The sequence below is a fragment of the Anopheles maculipalpis genome, chromosome 2RL, assembly GCF_943734695.1.
Source record: "Anopheles maculipalpis chromosome 2RL, idAnoMacuDA_375_x, whole genome shotgun sequence".
Taxonomy (NCBI): Eukaryota; Metazoa; Arthropoda; class Insecta; order Diptera; family Culicidae; genus Anopheles; species Anopheles maculipalpis.
This window is the reverse complement of record NC_064871.1, coordinates 33,209,979-33,228,095: the sequence shown is the minus strand read 5'-3', so window position 1 is coordinate 33,228,095 and position 18,117 is coordinate 33,209,979. Positions and strand designations below refer to the sequence as shown.

At 42.9% G+C, this 18,117-nt stretch overlaps 2 protein-coding genes across 13 annotated transcripts in view; one reads left to right on the top strand and one right to left on the bottom strand.

Moving 5' to 3' along the window:
* Positions 1–18,117, bottom strand: part of LOC126557773 (uncharacterized) — a 38,860-nt gene that overhangs the window by 4,416 nt on the left and 16,327 nt on the right. The gene's annotated exons all lie outside the window — the stretch shown is intronic.
* The window catches only part of LOC126557211 (protein groucho-like), a 345,364-nt gene that overhangs the window by 313,532 nt on the left and 13,715 nt on the right, over positions 1–18,117 (top strand). The window lies entirely within an intron of this gene.

Here is an 18,117-nt window from a genome sequence, read left to right as displayed (position 1 = left end):
TTGCATCATACATTTTCACTCCAGTATGCAGCTGGCAAGCTGATGCTCACCCATCACACCACATGTACATGACAGATAGACAGACAGTGAAGTGGCAGCGAAAATTCATCACCACGTGTGCAGTGAAAAGCATTCTACGTGTTGGAGCTCTAGGCTGTCGCTGCTGCTGCTGTTGCAGTTTCAAACACAGCATCCATTTCCTCTGCCGACAAGACGACACGACACAGACACACATGAAAGGATTTATCCATAAATACGCGTCCTTGTGCTGCTGCATTCCGCGAGGGCTCACATTTGTCAAATGCATGCTTTGGACGACCGCACGCGCGTAACTGGTGGCCACAAACCGAACGCCCCACAAGAACAAGCGCAATGCAATAGGGTTTCCTTTTTTTGTCCCCAGCATGCTGTTGTGCATTGTCGCCAAACGGGGTGGGACACACGCAAGCGATGCAGCAGAGCTACGTGCAACAGCATTTCCTTAACATTCCGGACAATGTAGCGGAAGGCTCCAGGGCGCTGTTTTGAATGTGTTGAAGTAGATTTTTAAACGCTTTTACCTTAACTTCGGAGGCTCGTCATGCCAAGGGAATCAGACAAAACTGTGACGATAAACCACAACAATACCTACAACACACAGCGGTATGTCGCAGAGCTAATATCTTTCTGTATTTAAGAGAAAATCCTTTGCCTGCCGGCAATTGCAGTGCTTGAGATCAGTTGACAAAGTGGTATAGAATTATCTGCCTCCCTAAACAAGAACTTTTATCAGATCAAGTTCCACTGCGACCATTCCGAAATGAGATCCATTTTCCTCGCCTAAACAACAACTAAAATATATCCCGACGACACGAAACTAGATCAAGATCATCCATATTGTGGACATCAACATAGTTTTCATTTTCCACTTTATCCTGCCAACACAATTGGCTTTTTGCCCAACTGAGTAAGGGAGAAGAAACATTCCTTTCCCTGTCTGTGACAGCATTGTTCCGATGTGCGCATAAGAAACCATAAACGGAACTGTGCTGTAACTCTACTCGCGCTATGTTGTGTAAAGTTTTCCAAACGAACGAACGAAGAAGTGGTGTGCGGTGCGCAGCAATTGCTTCTTTATTTTTGTTCGTACGCTACATTTTTACTTTCCAACGAGCGAAAATAGAGCTGACATAGGCTTGGATAATATTTTGATTTCCGGTCTGTTTGGTTGAAGATATTCTACACAAAACACGTCATGATGGCAGCCCAATTTTCAACATTATTTTGTTTGTGATGAGATTAAGAGAACAGTTACGATTGGAGTTTTTTTATGCTCAATGAATGTTTTTTTATCACAGTGGAAAATAATGGTTGATTTCTGATGTTTTAAACAAGCATTTTACTTTTTTTAGACTTAAAATTTTATTCATGCTAAAATTCTCCAGAAAAATTTGCACTCTACATTCATGGAAATTTCATAAAACCTTATCACATCAAGCCCTAGTCGGATATTTTAAAATAACTACATATAGGATCCGACAGGTCTGACAACACCTAACGGATATCTGTGTGAAATTCAAACAATCACCAAAAACTTCCACATACATCAACCTGCAATCTAGTGTAACGAGGGATTTCATGTTCAGTATTGAGTTCCGAAAAACGGGTTTGAGATTGATGGATTACACTGGCATCCGAAAATTTATGTTCCAACCAGTTCTGGCAAAACACAGTTTGATAATTACATGTTCAACAAGCACAAACACGTCCAGGATGCAAGTGTTTTCTTTACGTGACAAACGGCCCCAGAACGTAATGCAATAACACACGCAAACACTACACAACAGTAAATTTCCAATAAGCCAATTGCTGATGCTTTTTTGTGACAAAACAGGAAACACAACACATCACTCGATCGTTTTCCCGGATCACATGTTCAACTTCCCATCCTGTTTTTCGGATTTGTTTTGCCATACCAAGTGTGTTAAACTATTTGTTGCTGCTCTCATCCTGCTAGCTACCACCGCCCCAAACGATCTTCTCTTTACAAAAAAACAGGATATACCAAAAAAAAAAAAGCATTCTAAATCCCTGAACTCGGGAGACGCATTTTGAAAATGGGTTAACTTTTGCTTCCAAATAAAAGACATCGGGTTGTAACGTTTATGTTTGCCGGGTCGCATGTTCTTCCTTGTCGTCAGTTTCCGGGGGTTAAACTCCGCAAACCGTAACTACTAAGGAGTGAAAAGTAGGGAAATGCCAAAACGGAACGGTGGAAAACTCTGTTCTAAAATGCTGCTGCTGCTGCGTGTTAAGTGACGTTAACGGAAATGGAAAAGCACTGAAGGGTGCAAAATCTCCTCTCAACTGTACCTAGCGAGATATTTGATGTTCGGGTTTCTCGGTTCTGCTCTGTGACTGAAACATGAACCAACAAGAAAGGCAATGTGAGGATCTCTCGTTACGTTTTACGATTATGGCACACTTTTCATCGATCGTCGCTCAAATGCGTGCCTAACTGCCGAACAAGTAAGTTCCATAGTTTTCCGTACTTTCCGTAATCGATTTCATTGCAATTTGAATAAAAACAACATTCGAAAATGGAAAAAAAGGGATAAAGGAGGTATTTTATCGATTGCGCTTCCGAGTAAAGCAAGTTTAATCGAGAAATTCCGCAATTGATTTTCTTTTTATCTGTTTACGTACAAATAAGTGCAAGTACAAGCAATTATTTCAATTACGATTATACTACTTTGACTCAATTTGTATTGAAAAATTGAGTCGATTTCCTACTGAAGAGTTAAAAAATAACGTTATGGCAACTGATGTCCTCATCGTGTTTTGTGAAACATATGTTGCCACGGACAGTCACATTCGCACTCAAACACAGCGCAAGAGACGAAGCTTTCGTTATTCATTCACTGTTAAGCATCATCATTGGCCAATTATCGTACGATGCACGACAGTCAGTCAAATGCAACAAACCAGACCATTCAACCCGCGCCGTGATGTCATGCAATCCGACGAAATGGTAATTACGCTGAGAGATTCTCAAATAATTCCCTCCACTGGCAGTGTGAACACAACCTGAAACGGTCGTCGAAACACACCAGTTGCAGCTGTGCGAGACAGACGGCACACAGCAGATTTAAGAGGTGAAGAATTCGACAGCAATTTTCGGAAAACCGCTCAGCGCTAGTGGACCCCCTCGCAATGCCATATAGTACAGTAGAGACAAGGCAGATGGGTTCAATTTTCGGATACATAAGTACCTCTTGGCGTCGTAAGGCTGCCCTGGTTACGTACCTATGCGCGCATACGAAAACATGCGCTCGATATGGGATGGTGGTGGGTACGTTCTACGAGCCGAACGTTTGGTCGGTTGCAGGTCACCATTTTCCGGAGCACACTTAATCGCTTCCATTTTCCCTAAAGAACAATTTCCGTAACGACGAAGTATGTGTATGTCATCCCGCGCAGGAAGCAATTAGTTGGTGCTGCTGTTGCTCTTGTGCTTAATGTCCCCCCGAACCAACCAACGATGGGGTCGCGATTTGACAGGCTTCGGGGAGCTATGGAGAGCTTCTTGCTAGCTAGTGCGCTTGATGCTTAGCTGCTCGATATTGGACATTGAACGAGAAAGGATAGAACTCTTGTTCAGGTGCCGCATAATGCACTTGTCCACAACAGCAAAGCAAATGTGACATTATGTTTGGATGTTCACAGTTTTGTGTACACGAGCGATAGATACATTGTGGCGTATGGGCATGCGACATGTCTACAGCATATCGTCCAAGCAGTACTACCCGTATAGAATCAATGATTGGGATAAAGTTGATCATATGACAGATTCAGATTGAACGACAAGAAGATTTTTGTTGATCAGTTTAACTGCTGCAGAATGAGATATCAAGTCAGTATTCTTCACTTCTTGGCCTGTCGACACGCTAGACCATGCCAACCATCTAATGAATTACTCGGGATTTGATCCCCGGTCCTACCGTGAGAAGAATACCACCGCTACCGCCACCAGTATCGCGAAAAGCATAAAAATAGATAATAACTTACATTACAAAAATGTAAATTTCTGTCACAGTTCAAAAACGCCAACAGCGATTTCGACTTCCCTCCAAAGCCCCAAAAGTAATTTGCTTCTCCTCGTTCAACAAAAAAAAATAAATTGCGGAACCAATAAATGATGATGAAAAGGAAAAGCTTTCTCCAGTTTCAATTTCACCAACTACACACACACACACTACCACCATCACACGATGACGAAATGTAAGTACCGAGTACTGGCAGCAAGATAAACTTTTCTCTCTTATCATCGCTTCTGGTGACTGGTGAGACGAGATCTCAGATCTCCCCCATATTCAGAGGAGTTTTTCCACATCCAATGGCAGATGGTTTATCTGTCACCAAATCCCTGAGCTCACCCCACACACTGCAGAGAAGCGTTCGGGATTCCCGGGCAGCGAGTGCAACAATCAATAAGATGGGTATAATTGAATTCTGATAAACTTTTCTAGAACACGAAACTTTTCATTCCAGTTGGAGTGCATGCAGTATAAAACCAGACGAGAGTATCAGCAAAAACAAACCAAAGTAAAAAAAACGCTTTGCTCAGGTGGCATTCTATTTTTATTCTCCCTCCAGCCCTAAGACTACAGCGACTTTATGGATAGAAAAGTCCTGACAACTGGCCAAGTGTGTGCGACGGTTGGATAAGTGAAAATTCCTCGATTTTAAAAGCACTTCCAACGCTACTGCCTCTTATCGGGACGCTTTCCTTCGCGCATCTGGAGCGGAGTAGATCAATCAGTGAGCGTGGGGCCCTCGAGTTTGGAAGCAGCTTTACACGAGCTGTTACGATCGATCATTTCCCACAGCAGCAAAGCACGCGCGTAAAAAAGTAGATGAAACTTTTCCGTGCGCATTGTGGAGGAGGGGTGGTAAGAAATGAAAAGTTTCTTGAATGTAGGGTGGATAATCCATCTATGAAAGTATTTTGCATTCACTCTTACACCAACAGTAGATCACACACACCCACACACGCACATGATATACAAACACGCCCATGAAGTTTGTTCGCAAGTGTAAACCATACCTGCATTGCAAGCAGAGATTTTAAATATCTTGAATGAAGTGCAACAGCAAACCAACAAATGCAAAAAAATCGGAAAAGCATCAAACGAGAGAAATGAAAAGTTTTTGCACTTACACATTTCCTTCCGGGCTCATGATTTTTCATAAAAAAACTCGCCAAGCTTTTTGTTCATCGCAAACCCCTATGTAAGAAGCATTTTTGTAATAAAAAGATAATCAAACTTTTGTGATCTAAAGTAACGCAATAACGGTGGAAGACATTTTAAATTAAACAGATTGTTTCGCCCATTCGATCACTCCAATTAACGCATTATTGCTCTTGTTTGCATTGAAATTATCGAACGACGAAGAAAAGCGTACGGGGAAAACGTCGATCAAATCACAACCATTGGACCATTAATCAGTAAAAGTAGAGAGAGAAAAGAAGCGAAGCTTCTGCTAGTTTTCCACTTTATCTGCGTGCACCGGACCATCAATTTCAATTAAAACCATCCACAACTCGTTTGCAACTACCAACCTTCAACCGGTGTGTGTGTGTGTTTCCATAGGGTTGAAAGCATTCTATCGAACGTCAATCGATTGCAGATTATGCTAACAACTTTAATCATTCTCGATTTTGCCTTTGCGTCCTCCAGGGAGGAGGTCCGGTCAGATACCAGGAAGAAGCCAATACGGAAGTGTAGAGCGTCCCGGGACCAACAGAATCCATACTGTGGGGCAAACAGACACACACACACACAAAGCTCGTAGCATCAGGATCGAACATTGCAATATCACGCTGAGCATCATCGGCGTACCATATCGAGCGTGGAAAATTTGCATACAATCGTGAAAAAGTCGCATCGGTAGAATGGCAGCCAACGCTACCAGTGACAAACGCAGCAGTAGAGCGCCAGGTTACAAGAGGACCATACCAGTCTTGCATGAAGCCAACGGTAGCAGAGCCAGCCCGACAGTAGAAGCAGTTCTGCTTCGCAGGGCACAACGAACGAGCATGGAAAGTGGATAATATATTACCACACTTTTACACGACTGATTACGTCCTTATTTTCTTCCAATTGATTTCGACCGTGCAACGAGCACCTTTTGGGGGGGGCCTTGGAAGTCTTTGGGACTGGTAGAGCTGCACGTATGTATAACAGAGTTAAATCGTTAACGTAGGTTAATTATCAATAAAGCTAAGAAAAAGTTTAGTATAAAATTCGTACAGAACATAAATAGTACGTGAAGAAGGTAAGAAAATTTGAGTAAACATAAATTCTAGAGATGAGGACCTTTTGGATGATGATGGATGTCCTTTTTTTGTAGCATATTTCATTAATATACACCGTCTGCACGATAAATTTGACAATTGGTCATTTCGTTTGTAGTTCGTGATAGAGTTATCGTATCAAAACAAACGATAAGTCATTCGAAAGCCACAAGTGTTTGGAAATAGTGATGAAAAATGTCCAGTGAACTTAATATGTGGAACCCGCCGGAGCTATGGAAGCGAGTTACGTGTATCATGATGATCCTCGCCGATCACACAAACCGGGACATCGAGACGGCGACGCAGTGTGCATTAAACACGGTGAAGGATATTCGCAAGCAGGTTGAAACTTGCAACGGAGATTTAGAGACTGTTCTACAACGGAAGGATCATACCAGGTGGGCGGATTGCTTACGACATTTCTTCGAGCAGGGCCTGAGGCTGAATGCGGACGGATATGTGAAACTGTTGGACACGGTCGTCAAGCCCTGGATAACCAAAGTGACCAATAGTAGGCCGTATGTGTGGCAACAAGTTTCGGAACCTTGCCATCTTCTTCTTCTTCTTCTTGGTTTAACTCTAAAGTCACGCCGGCCATCAAATGGCTTTCTAGACTTGCTGATACCACCGTAGGTGGATAGTAAGTCCTCACTACGGGGGGACGATCCGGATTGAATTTGAACCCTGGTCTCTGGAACTCTGGACACCAACCGAGGGTCCTGCAACACAAAAGCAGAATTATTGCAAATAATTAAGACCGTTTTTGCGGCCCTACCCAGGGCTATGGCTTGTTCCAGGTTCCGGAAGCGGATACAGGCGGTCATCGATGCCGAGGGTGATTACTTTGAGTAATTTGTGCAACCAACATTCCTAACCGAAATAGTTAGAAATCATGAAGCATATGCCGACGGACAGTTATAACAACAATGTATTTTTCGGAGCAAAATCCACCAAAACCTGACAATAAAAGTCAAGTTTAGGTGACTTTACTGCAGTGAAAGTACATCGGTTAGAACTTATCATCATGTTTCTAATTGCTGAAGATTATCCCGAATAAGATAGTCATACAAAACGTCGTCGTCAATTGCTGAAGTGTAGTTTGCTAGTATGCAGCTACATTCATACGTTAAGACGTCACTGCTGTCCTGTCAATTTCTGAGCAATGAAGGTAAGGTTCGAAGGGCCTTGCCCAATAAATCTATCGCCAAAATGGAGTATTACTGATCCACAAGGTTCCAAGGCGATCATCTCTCCTTGAAACCTTGTCAAGGGAACATTCATTTGTACATCCGCCATAACTAAGGTCCTGTTTGACGACCACAAGACGATCTAAGAAGAGGTAGCAATATTTGTGTGCAAAGCTTCCTGGATGCAGGAACCGAAGAATATTTAAACGATCGAGTTGACTACATCCAAAATCAGTATTTTTAGTTATAATCTATTGCGCAATATATAATTCCCTTACAAACATGTAACAATGTTACATGTCTCTGCCTGGTCTAGATCGAACGAGTCAATCAAATCCAAACCGGCAGCTACGAATCACGAAACATGCGAAGCAAAATTCGTACAAAATTGCTAAATTACCTTATTAGCAACGCTTACGCGCGTTCACTTCCATCTCCAGCGGATGAAAAGTGATGTATTTAAGGGAAGAAGTTTGCAAAGACGGAAAAGCTTATCTTCAGTGTTCCATTTGTCTGTCAGCTCCCTCCGCAAGCTACCCACACATAACTATATGCACAAAAAAAAACTCATTACAATAACAGCATGCAGGAAATGGTTGAATTTCATCACACCTTTTTCCCCACCTTATGGAAATGATGTGGTGCGACGCAACAATTGCTTATCACCATCAAACTACTTCATAACAAATGTTGAACGCATCATCATCAGCAGTTTGACAACAGTGTGAACATGTAACACGGCCGACAAAAGGACCTAAACAAAACCGAACAAAAGGAAAGGAAGATGGAAACAATAATGATGATGTTGGGGATGATGAACGATTACTTTGAAAAACGTCCAACTCATCCAAAACCACAGAGAAAGAGCAAGAAAAACACATCACCACCGAGTGTCCACTGGGGAGGGGGACATGTAGCAAACTTTCACCTTCTCAATTATAGATAACATTTTGCCATTGTCTTTGGTTTTTCTTTCTTGGAAAGAATGTATGTTTCACATCCATCCTAACAGAGTTACAAGTCGAAAGACACAGAATGATATCCTATTGCAACTATACTTGGTTGACACGTGCTTTTTTTCCCTGTCCCAGATCCACAATGGTCGAAGGCGCATGGGAAAAGCACACACCAATGCGGTGTTGTGTGTTCACAGATGGTCTATTTTTTTCCTACAAATGCAAGCTGTGGTACACCACACAGTCACTCCATCTATTACTGCGCCACTAAAAGCACCGAGAGCAATTGAATGAATGGGAAAGAAATAATTGTTCCGTCGTTTTTCTCCATCGTCCCGGATGAGGAGGAGGAGGTTCGTTTTCTGGAGGTTATTTTCAATTTTTTCTCCTCCATCTTCAAAAAAAAGACGGCCGTCAGACAGGTACGCTCTTCAGCTGGAAGTACCATTACCGTCATTACGATTCCCATTCCGAACGATGAAGAAAAGTGGGGAACAGCATCACCATCACCGTCGGCATTCCTAAACGACTGCAACAAGAAAAATCGAACCGTGTGGCCAATTGCGATGGGGAAGGTGGTAGCGCGTTCAGTGTGGCGATTTTCCAAACGGAAACGAATGCGGAAGACGACGCTAAAGAGGAATGGGGATGGTTGACGCTTGAAAGCGGCAGCAAGAAGCTTCAAACCCCGTAAAAGGTGCGATTGTGGCACGAGTATCTATCGACGCTGCACGGTAAGTTAAACCTCCGTTAGCTGTAAAACCAGCCGGACCGAACCGATGACGCCGCACAGATTATCGACATTATCGACTAACTGCCACGAGAAGTCTGAAGTTCAATTTTCACACTCTCGTGACCTACAAAACAAAAAGGGAAGTATTCTTTTCCACATTAGCTCCTAACAGCCACACCTATTTCAACGAACTATTTACGGTGAGCCTTTTTTTTATTTTATTTTTCTATTAGCTCCCGTCATTAGCATTTCTTCTCGGGAAGAATATAGGCAAGCAGTAGGGAAGAACGCGAACAGAAAAAAAACTCCCACGTTGCTAACGTGTGTTTCCTAAACTGTACACACACACGGTCTCTTCAGAGCACTCCAAACGTGCCATTCATTTTGCCAACAGTAATGAAACATTCACTAGACAATAAGAGCCCATAAAGACCTAACGACAGTACTTCAATGTGCTCTGGGTAGCACACGCCCACCTTTCTTGTCCTATCCACACGTAATATTTCTTTCCAACACATCCCTTCACATTACGAACTCTTGAGAAGAATGTTAAACGGTACATAATTAGATCATTTAGAGCTAAGCTTGCTAACTGAAAAGGAGCATTTCACTTTAAGATGTTAGAATTTGGAATGGAAATAATTTACAAACAGGACAGCAATATCAAACCCTTCAACATGTGACCAAGAGAAATGCAGCTGTAAAGTTTGTAATCCGCCATTTAATAGTATTTTTTACGACTTCAGAAACACCGACCACACAAAAAAACAATATGTAAGCATGAAGCCAGTATCAGATATTTATAACACACCGATTTATCTCCAAAAAAAAGCCGTCAGAACAACAATTCCTCCTCCGGTAAAGTCAACACATCTGTGGACCAAAGTTAATCCTGTGCACAGTTGGACGGCCGAGTTCCTTAGCTAGAGAGACAACACAAAACAATTCACTAGAGATTCTGGTAACAAACAGGAGACAACAAATTGCTAGTGCCGTGGGTCGTTCCAATAAACTACAACAGAAGGTAAAGTTTTGTCTCCCACCCAGTCGTCTCGGCTCTCGCTCCCGTCCATAAAACACTGGGCAGCTTTTCCAGTTTTGCCGGCCACTTGACCTGCTTTCAAACTCGAGCGCTCCTGCCAACTGTCAAAGTCAAGTTTATCGGGCATTGTTCGGCTGTCAGTCGATGCATGGAAGCTGCGACGGTGGTCGACATCATGCTGCTATTGCTGGCCAGCATGAAACAGTCTTTCCCGTTCAACTTGTTACACGATGCTGCTACTATGAAATGCCTTAGAGAGAGGTCGACTTATGTTACCGACACAGAACGCGACGCGACAATACACACGCTCATGTCACGCAGAAGGGGCACTAGTTAATGCGACAAGAGTATATTATTGTCGAAAGCAAAACGGATCGAAATGAAAATTGAAAGTATTGCGATTGAACCATAGTGAATCGTGGCAAATGTTGAACAGCAGGTGAGGGGGACGAGGGTTTAAATAAGATAAATTGACATATAAACACAACCATACTTTTTGACCAACTAGTTTAGACGATAAAGTAGCTGAAATGCAAAAGTGAACAGGTCTAATCTTTGTTGAACATTTCTAGGTTATCCAGTGTTCCAACAATCCTAACCAAGTTTCGAATCCCACCCCAACTTTCCTTCTGTACTAAGGATTGACTATACAATTACCGATAAAATCAAGTCAAGGATGCCCAGATACGCCAAAATGTAGCATATCTGCTTAACATATCGCTAGAGTATACATTATCTCGCATACATCAAGCGTTACGTAGCTTTATACGGTGAGCAGAAATTCACTAAATTAACAAATAATCTGCATGTACATTTAGCTATTTTAACCAAGCGCACGCCTTAACATGAACATTCAAACAATGATCAGCGCACACGGCTAGAGAGTGTCACAATGCAATATGATATCAGTTTAAAACATCTAGCGAGACCAGGCAGTGGTCAGCAACACAAAACAAGTATCTTCATGCATATCGAACCACAGCAAGCAGATAGGTCAAACGACGAACGATATCCCGCACATTTTTGGCAGACTTAGCAATCGATCGCACCGCGACCGATCGACCATTTTGTGCGTACGTAAACAATTTTGTACAAAATACAATAAAAAAAGAAAAACCACAAAGAAACAATTTTTGGTTGCAAAAACGGGCAAAAACTATTGTAAGAATTGGGTATAAATAAAGCGGTCTAGGGAGCCATCTAGAGAGCAGAGTCTAGAGAGAAGGTGCAACAAGCTAAACCTTGCGTTCAATTCTTTCAAGAGGTTTGAGTGTCCACCTACCCACGGTAAGGCCTCAAAGCTCCAACATGCCTGTAAGGAATATTACTTCGTGAATATCCAAAGTCGCCTGACCGACCTGTTCCGCCGATGAGCATCGAGAGTCCCCGTACCAAAGGTAAGGCCTCGAGGTTTCCAACGTTCCAGTAAGGAAGATTCTCTTCTAGAATCTTCAGACTGCCTGGAGAGTCAGATAAAAGAAAAATATTGGTCCGCACAGGTAGCAATCACGTTGTTCCGTTCTCGTCGCGATTATAAGTCAGAAATTCTTCTTCCCCATCACATGGCGACCGTGAGTTCAATTCTTCATCTCGTTAAAAAAAAAGCATTTCGATATTAAAGTTACTAATATAACTCCTACCATCAGCTCTAGAATCATATGTAACACAGTGACTTCAAAAAATTTGTTTGAGAGAGAGTCTAAGTCTACTGGCTCAAAGTCTCTACAAAATAACCATCCAACAAATCCTCCAGTCGCAATAGCGAACTCAGTTGAACTTTACTTTTAAAAATAACCACAATCACGTACCATTTTTTTTGGTACCGTACTGAAAGGGAGCAGCCACGAAGATACCACGATAAACTCCAACCACTCTGGGACTGCCATATCAGCTTCATATCACCCCATGTAACGGTGTTGTTGTCCAGAGTAAAGGATTTATGGGAAAGCGTCTAAATTTATGGAGACAGGTAAAATATAAATCCTATCCATGCACACGGCCATTGACTGGTCCTACGTGATGCAAGCACGGATCCACGCAAAAGGGATATCTAACAGCAATGAAAACTTCTACAAGTAAACGAAATTTATTTTAAAACAACAAAATTCCGTAAAAAACACATTTTAGAAACAATAATACGATAGCGAAAACAAATTGCTTTTAAAACCTAAAAAAAGATGAACAGCATTAACCTTCCCATCTCCCGAAATTGTCGTTTCCCCATTTTCAATGACTTCGATTGACATTGCCCAGAGCGCACACACAAGGACACTCAGGGACACCACAACCGAACGCTCGTAAAGAATACAGTCAATAAATTTGCATCATAATTTAATTGACTTTCAGTGAACGGTGATCAATATTTTTTTATTGGTGTCAGAAACGAGATGAGGGGTTCACTGGTTCAGCAGCAGCAGCTCAAACGCAATTCGTAATTTTTCATTTTGCCTGTTTTTGGTTTTTATTTTTCTAAGTTTTCTCATCGCTTTCTTTCAGCTTTTTTTACATAAGCCATCACACGTGTCGCTGCCTCTTAGCGATCGGGGGAGTTTCCACTGGGAACCATAAACAATAATATCTTTGCCGTACCGGTTTGCTTTTCCGAAGCACACTGAAGCGATGACATTTTGAGACGTGGAAAAAAAACAAAACCAAAGAAGTTAGAGCAAGACGCTACCATTGCCGGATGGGGAGCTCGGTATGGTGTGTAAATGAAAGCGAATGCCCTGAATGCCTACGCAATGTTTGCTGCTCGTGCGTCTGTGGAGGAGTGGTACGAACAATTCCGGGACGATAAATTTTCACCACCATTTTCCTGTTGTTTCCTGTGGGAAATTGGGGGGGGGGGGGGATGAATAACGCGACACAGACACGCGCGGTGGTTTCTGCCAACGTAAAAGCCCAGAGGGAGACACACGGCGAAAACCGCCAAAGACAGCCAGGACGAAACCCATCAAGTCGCATTTCGGATGTTTGAAATACATCACACACAACAATTTTCATCCCTAGACCAAGCGATGCCAAGGGAGGGAGGAGGGGCGTGTGTACGGCGGAGTTTGTCTTTTGCCAAGCTTCCATACAATGCCAGACACCACCGCCAGCCACACACAAGCGATCGCACCTACCTAGACGACACACACATATTCTTGGAGAAGTACTAACTTAGCTCGCTAACCTCGAAATATTGCTGCGAAGTCGATCTCACGATACTGGCAAATAATACATACATTTGGTTCAACCACGCCGCCAATCAGCGCGAGAAGAGGCGTTTATTTTCTCAAACACACAAACAAACACTCATGAGATTTTACAAAACGTGGCAAAAAAAACCGTTTTGCGGGAAAGCGTTAAAATTAACTTTGGAGAATTTTTGTTCTTTCTCGGCAAACGCCTCGATGGAGATGGTTGGGAAAGCTGCCAGGGGACATTACTTCTACAAGTCAGTGTTCCGTGTGTGTGTCTGCCATCAGGTTCCTGTTCTTCGTGGAAGATAATGATGGGTTCTCAGAACCGAAACCAACGGCTCCGAACCGCTTCCGAGCATCATAACTCCAGCTCCGATTCCGGCTAAATTAAAACCACGGTTCCGCCTGAAACCGTCCGGAGCCATTTGGAGCCGTCCAGAGCCATTTCGAGCCGTCCGGAGCCGTTTGGAGCCGTTTGGAGCCGCTAGTCGGCAATTTCGAAACTGTCGGAATCGTTTGGACTGAAATCCACCAAAGGAAATCCCAACTTCCCGTCGAGATTGTCATTCGCAGCGTCGGTCCAATGAATATGGAAACCTTTACCGATATAACTTAGAAAATCTTCTCTGCCTTCACGATGATGTACAGCTTTCTGCTGGACCTCGGTTAATCCCATAATTATCATCATTCAACTTGGATTGCTTCATCGTGCATATATTTTAGTTTACATGCATCACTTACAGTTTCTTTCCTTGATTTCCTTTATAGAACATTCAATCGAGTATAACTACCGGCTTTTGCAATACGAAAAGTAATTGAAAGTCGTTCAAATTTACACCCAATACGGGATGTGCTCATTATTAAAAGCTCCCATTCACCTCAACGCATTTTCCGGTGGTGAGCAGCGGTGTTAGACGCTGATAACCCGTCCACTTCCTGGCGCTGTTCCGTACCGTACCGTCTACCACTCAACCAGTTCCTGTAATTTCCTGTTGCTCATTCGCTGCTCATATTTATAACCAATATAAGCATTGCACTTCCAAAATTAGTGGAGTCATTCCGTCAGCGATTCCGTGTTGATTCTCGAATGTACCCATCACTAGTGGAAGAGCAGCCTCCAACACGCGTCAAAAAAACGCAATTGAGACCTAAAAAAGAAGTTTATCGCAACTTGTGCTCGTCTATGGTTTTAAAGAAAAAGAACATTTTCCTTCATACACATCGGCAACTCTCTTGTAGTTCTTAACATGAAAAAGGCGACCAAGGGGCGAAGAATTGGAGGTACGCCTTTCGGCGAGCTTTTCCGAAGGTTGAAGGGCCAACTTTGTTGAGCGGTAGAACCATTTGTCTTCCAGTGCGTTGGACTGCGCGCACACTCAAGTTCCCTTACCTTCTTAGCTACGCAGCATGCCAAAGACGCATCGGAAAACACAATTGATATAAATCATTGTTTATGTACTGCCGCTACAACCGGACGGCATGCGGATGAAAACTCTGCCACCGGCGACCAATTTTTATCTTTTCGCTGCGGCTGTAACCGATGGGCAAAACTTTTTCGCCCTCGCCGGGTTCTCCGGAGGCTTGGAGGACAATTTTTGAAACATGAACAAAGTAAATCTCTCTGATACGATGATATGCTACGCTAGACCGTATAGCAACGGCAACAACAAAAAAAACCTCCCCTCCAGACTTAAAGGAAACTCTAAATAAGCGCACATGACATAAGATCTCGCTCTTGGGATTAGTGAGCAGAAAAGAAAAAGGGACTGAATTAAGAAAAGAAAATCTGACTAACTAACCAACCCCGCGTAGATGAGGGTGGCCGCCTTCTTCGTCGAGCATGCTTACCAACAGCAACAAAAAATGCTCGAATTTATTCCGTGCCACCCATAAATTTTCCACGCAAATCTGGTGGGGGTCTTTATACTTTTCTGGCTCTGGTTCGTTGTTGTTTGTCTCTCGGTTAAAAGCTGTCTTTTTTTTTTTGTGTGTGTTCATGTGTCCCATACATTCCAAACCGAGCTAACCAAACATACATACACAAACACAAGGAAAACGGCAAAGGTAAATATGTCCTGCTGATCGTGATGACATTGACCTTCGCTTGTGCACAAGAGAAGGACTAGGAAAAGAAATTGCGTACCGTAACACCACGCGAAAGCTCGCTCGGTTTGGGGCACCAACAAAAGCAGGACGACGCCTAACTACGTGCGCCATTTTGTCTTCCCGCCCCGCCGGGGCAGGCGTGAATCATTCGTTAGCCCGAAGGGAAAATCTCTTAAAAATATGATACTTTCCCTTTTAACGGTTCTCGTCGGCCAAGAAATGCGATAGACCCTTACCAACACACACACACACCCAGCGAGGAAAGTGGCATAATGGTACAAGTTCCTGTTGGTTAAACTTTTCACGAGCTTATACAGGAAAAAAAAAAGGAAGTGTTACGCCTAAAGGCATACTTTGCGGTTTGCATGCCATAAAGTGAGTATGTATGCATGTATAGGTATAAGGATTAGGATTAGAAATGTACAGCAAGTAGAGTAAGACAGTGTAAATATAGAACCCTAAGAACCAGCAATCAACACGGACGTTCCCCCTCAGTGCATAGTGAAACCAGTCCGAACATTTGGTCCTTCGAGCCGGATAGGTTGTGCCAGTCACCGTCACAGTTATATTCACGTTGGTTTGTGCAAAGTTTAGAGTGTTTATCGCGTTTTTGGTGTGTTTGTAGGAGATAAACAACTGGCGCTTGCGTCGTATGAGAAACTTTCTGCACCATTTGTAACCAGCGAACGTGTTAAGTTTGAGGACGGAGAAGCGAATTTGTTGCGCTGAGGGACATTGATGATTTGTGTTACGTTGTGCGTGTATGACGTGTGTTGATTGGAAGAATTTGGTACTTAACTAAGTGTGTACTTAGGGCATTGACCTAGTTGGTATAGTGAACGAACGACGTATTAGAGCAGCCATTGCCAAGGATTAAGCGTGGGTTCTTACAGCGGGGATCATAATTGTCTGAACATTGATTTGTGATTGTTCCGTGTGTTAGTAGTTCAAGTAAGAAGCTTCTTGGTTGTTGAAACTAAATTGCGTGTAATAAACGATAGTGCCCGTAAACTTGTGTGTGGAATAATTCACGTAATACATTTGTGGAGTTGAGCTGAATTGAACTATAGTGCGCGAAGGCCCGACTGAATAATTTCGTGTCGATAGTGAAAGGCAAAATTAGTGGTAGCGTCAACGTTTGGTTAACACGTTTTCGTGTTGGTTCGAAAGTAGTGATGAGACATTAACTTAGTACGTTGACCTTAGAACGCGTCAGAGTGAACAAGTGAAATAAGAGTTCATCGTGGAAGTAAAGGTGTTCATTCGCGATACGATTACAGTGCCGATCATAATAATACGCGTTAGATTTCGATCATCGGAAGGAGTGAAAGTTTATCAAAATGCCTGCAGGAGATAAGCAACAGAAACATTTACAACAGTTGCAACGCATGTATTTCGATAGTTTTCGTAGTGTTGATATTTACGAAGAGTTTGTGAACGAGTATGATGCAGCCAGAGATAGCGACCAGGTTCCCGTGCAATTAGAGCAGTTAGAGGAAGTGAAAAATGTGTTTACTGATACCCGAAGACAACTTCTTGTCGAAGAATTGAGTGATGTAGATACAATGTGGAACGATCAAAAGACATTTATGACAAAATACATGAAAATAAAGGGTTTTTTGTATGCACAACAACGATTAGATGCAGCTGTTCCGGTTGCTAGCAGCACCCTTCAAACGACAGTGACGCACACGCCATTAAGGCTCCCTGAAATCAACCTACCATCTTTCGACGGCGATGCTACAAAATGGCTCACTTTTAAGGATCGTTTTACTTCTATGGTGCATGAAGTGGCTGAGCTTCCAGATGTTACAAAACTGCAATATCTATTAACGGCGTTAAAGGGAAGTGCAGCAACACCATATGACCATACACAATTAGTAGCGGAAAACTACGAGTCTACATGGAAATCACTCCTAGAGCGATTCGATGATTCCAAGAGGATAAGACGTGAGTATTTCAAGGCGCTTTATCAACTGGAGCCTATGAACGGGTCAAGCGCTGAAGAGTTGGCACGACTTGTGAATGAGACCCGGCGGTTGGTGCGTGGTATGGAGCGGTTAAAGGAGCCTGTGAATGATTGGGACACGCCACTGACGAGTTTGGTTCTATACAAGCTAGATTCTGCGACGTTGATGGCCTGGGAGCAGTATTCGGCCGATCATGAGGCAGACACCTATAAACGAATTATCGAGTTTTGCGAGAAAAGAGTGAAGATATTAAGTAGTTGCACCACACACAAATCGAACGCAATAGATACAAAGCCGGCAAGGGTGGTCGCCAACTCATCATCACGTAACCATCCTGGAACGCGTCAGAAGAAAGAAAACGCTGTGTTTTTGGCATGTGCAGCACAAACTCCTAAGGCGACCTCCAACAACTGCCCCGTCTGCAAGGCTGATCATAATGTGGCGAAGTGTACCGTGTTTAGAAATATGGAATCATCCCAAAGGCAGACAGTTGTGAAAGAAGCCAGGTTGTGCTTCAACTGTTTGAGAGCAGGACACTCTATAAGATTTTGCAGAATGTATGGTAGATGTTCAAACTGTAACGCAAGGCATCACACATTAT